This window comes from Filicampus tigris, chromosome 21 (assembly GCF_054856515.1).
Source record: "Filicampus tigris isolate MCC_2025a chromosome 21, RoL_Ftig_1.0, whole genome shotgun sequence".
In the NCBI taxonomy this organism is placed as follows: domain Eukaryota; kingdom Metazoa; phylum Chordata; class Actinopteri; order Syngnathiformes; family Syngnathidae; genus Filicampus; species Filicampus tigris.
The window spans coordinates 14,372,621-14,376,490 of record NC_141237.1 but is presented as its reverse complement, the minus strand read 5'-3'; the positions used below and the strand labels follow the sequence as shown (position 1 = coordinate 14,376,490).

General features: G+C 39.0%; 1 non-coding gene across 1 annotated transcript; it reads left to right on the top strand.

Moving 5' to 3' along the window:
* Window positions 1-241: 241 nt before the first annotated feature.
* Window positions 242-427, top strand: LOC147127736 (U2 spliceosomal RNA). The gene has a single exon (XR_015084596.1). It is a non-coding gene; the product is annotated as a U2 spliceosomal RNA (small nuclear RNA).
* The last annotated feature ends 3,443 nt before the right edge of the window (window positions 428-3,870 follow it).

Sequence of the window (3,870 nt, the reverse complement as noted above, 5' to 3'; positions counted from 1 at the left end):
GAATGCTGTTTGAGAGGGTGGGATGAGGTCCCACTTAGTAAGGAGACACTACGCTTCTGTACAACAGGCTCGATATGTTTAAGCTAATCTGTCTTTTAAATTTTTGTATTTTATGCATAGTTTACCTTGTATTATTAAGGTTAACATGTCGATTTTTAAGCTAACAAGGATATTGTCTTAACATGTTGTTTTGTGAATGGAGCTGTGCTCCATATTGGAGAGATGTGACTAACATTTGTCCATTGTAACAATAAAACTTGTTCAAAAGAAAAAAAATCTGTTCTTCAGTTTAATATCTGATACGTCCCCTATGCAGGGACCATATATTAAATTGTTTTTGGGAACTGGGAGATGGAATAGGGGCTTGCTCCATCCACTTCACGCATCGACCTGGTATTGCAGTACCTCCAGGAACGGTGCATCTCCTCTGCTGGTTAACAACAAAATTGAGAATATAATGAAAATGTGAAGGTTCTAACGTCAAAATGCCGTACACAATGCTGATAATTACGGACATTAAGAGCAGTATGCTAAAAAGAAACAAGAAGTTTTGTAATGTTAAGTTTGCATTGTCACTAGAGAAGGATATAGTCTAGTTGTTTTTTTGAATGAAATACCCCCCAACAAGATAGCAAAGCATTTTTCAATGGAAGTCTCATTTATTTTAGATTTTGAAGGAATACAAAGTCATATTTCATCAAGAGAGACCTTTCCCCCCAAAAAGAAAAGGTAATCTTTCTCTGTCCACACTACTACAAAAAGAGCTAGTAAACAAAGATATTTGTCATTTTTCAAATTTTATTTCAACGTCGTATTAACAATGTACGATGGTCATAATAATAATAGTTTCAAATGTAGATTTTCTATGCAGTTATAAACTTGGTGCTCGACTATTGAAGCGTATTTAAGTGAAGTGTTGTGAAAGAGTGGATGCTGTTACACCACTAGATATCAGCAGCACTAAATTATGTTCCTGACCACGCAAAGAACCAGGAAGCGGCCTCGGGAATTTAGTCAAAATGGCGCAGTGAGTAGTTGTGCTTTCCGCAGGAGCTGAAGGAATATAAATTTACAGTCCTAATCTTGACATGAGAAATATCACCCAACAAGGTAAATACGGAATAGAACCCGACCACTAATAACATTTTTTGGGCCAATGAAAATTTGGCCAAATCGCTTCGAAAGAGCTTCAAAGTTGTCAGCTATGGAAGAGGAACTAAACGATGACATAACAGAGGTGACGGCGAGACAAAAGAAGACAGTATATGATCACACACCAACACCCAGTCCGAATCCCAAGAAAATAAAGACAAGCACCGTGAAACAAAATGAAATGGAGGTGAGCAATGTTAAAATCTTTGAAGAACTACTCCTGAAATTCAACACGATGGATGAACACTTCAAAGTCTTTAAATCCCGCATTGAGGCCAATGCAAAGGCGGTGAAAGAGAATAAGGTATTGGAAAGATGCAGGAACAAATAGAGGCTTTGAAATAGGGCTGTTTGATTAAGCGATTTTGAACCAAAACCGAATTTTCTGGATAAAACGATGTTAAAAACGTTCAAATCGGCACGTTCGATTTTTTTTTTACATCTAAGCCACCGTAGTTTCCTCTGCATTGCCGCATCCTCCCACGAGCACGCATACCGGAAAAACTACAACACCATCCATGGCTCCCTGCGATTCTGCTATTTGCTCAGGCAAGTGAGCGTTTAGTTAATAAATCGGGCAAATATAGATCTGTAGTGTAGTGTGTGCCCGCATGTACAATACAACCCGCGAGCAAGTAACTCAACGTCTTAAAGGCGTCCCTTTTTTTCTCCTCTACAACGGACCTCTGGCCAGCCGGTGCATGCGTAGGCTATAATTGAGTGACCGTTTTGCACTAATCATTGATTTATGTTTAAGTAGGACCAGGTGGAAATGTGAAAGGATAGTCACTGGCTGGTTGGATAAATGACTTGCTGACAGACTGTTTGGTTTACAAACGTGACTGTCTACCCTTCTCTCATGTTGATGATTTCGTTTCAGATGGTATATGCACTTTCTTCTTTCATTATTGGTTTAATTAAGAACAGATCTGTAATCTATTGTGTAAGTAAAATGCTGTTAATCCCAATGGATTGGTCTGTGTGTATCAAGTTAAATTAACTGGCATTTTGAATTCAAAGAAAGAAAAAATAAGTTTAAATAAAAGACATTCAAAATACTTAATTTTTCATTTTTTATTTATTTTACAAAGAAATCATAATTGTAAAATCGGGTTTGAGAGAAAATAATCGGGATTTTCTTGTTAGGCAAAATCGAACAGCCCTACTTTGAAAAATGAAAACCACTCCCTCAAAGAAATGTGCCTTGAAAATGAAAGATACAAAAGAAGGTGGGATCTCAGACTCATGGGTTTGAAAGAGAGTGAAAATGAAGACACTAAAGAAGTGGTGGTTGGCATTCTCACGAGAGTGATTCCGGTGGCAGTTGATAAACTCAGGAAAATGATCGATACAGTTCATCGCCTAGGGAAAAGTAACGATGCTGTACAAAACAAGATGCCAATCTTCAAGAGACCAATCATCATACAGTTTGCAAAGCGGATGGCCCGAAACGAAATCTGGAAGCAATCCAAGGAGGCAAGAGTCTGTAAAGAAATGAACATTCACTTCAAGAGGGACTTTTCAAAGGAGGACAGAGAAGCCAGACTGAAGCTGTGGTCAAAAGTAGAGGAAGCTAGACGTAATGGGAAAAAAAGCATTCCTGAAAGAAGGATATGCGACCATTGAAGGACGAAGAATTGACCCTTAACAAAACATCAGGTAAAAGATTGTGTTTTACTCTGAGGGGGAAGGGAACAAGAGTAAAAAAAAAAAAAAATCACCTGAAAAATTAAAGAGAAAAAGAAGATGTTACACAAAACAAGATACAGAGATCAATCATGATACAGTTTGCAATGCGGATGGATTGAAACGAAATCTGGAGGAAGGCCAAGGAGAAAAGAGAAAATGGACTTTCACTTCAAGGAGGACAGAGAAGCCCGACTAAGCTGTGGTCAAAAGTAGAAGAAGCTAGATGTAATGGGGATATGCAATCATTGATGGACGAAAAATTTACCCTTAACAAAACAACAGTCGGAGGTTTGTGTTTTACTCTGAGAGGAGGAGAGAAAAGGGAGGGGATGGTTCACTGCCTGAGGGGAAAAAAAAAAAGATGCTGCGCGGCACAAGATGCAAAAACCAATCATCATACAGATTGCAGCGTGAACGGCTTGAGACGAGGTCTGGGGGAAGGCTAAGGAGGAAAGAGTCTGCAAAGAAAAGAACGCTGATTTCAAGGAGGACTTTTCGGGGGTGGACGGAGAGGCCAGAGTAAAAATGTGGACAAAAGTGAAGGAGGCTCGACGCAAAGGGAAAGAAGTTTACCTGAAGGAGAACTATGCGAACATTGATGGATAAGGAGTTGAACCTTAGGAAAGCAACAACAGTCAGAAGATTATGTTCTATTCTCAGGCAATAAGAAAGGTAAAAGGAAAAAATGAAAAATAACAATTAAAGGGACAGTGTGTAAGGGGTTGTTGATTTTTCAATATTCATTCTTTAAAAAAAACACTATTAATTTCAATAATGTGCAATGTACTATCACGTCAATATAATTGTAGGCGAAGTAATCACTTATTATATTACATAGGGCGTGCCCCCCGACAGGAGGCCACCATGTTGCGGCGCCATCTTTCTGCTACGGATAATCAGTACTCGCAAACGGAATTCGCAAGGTGTTTTGATCGTTGTTTTGCTTGCTGTGTGCTGCCGAGTTCCCGCAATGTATGCCAACCGCCAATAAAACAAGAAGAAACCAAAGAAGAAGAAGAAGCAGCAAAA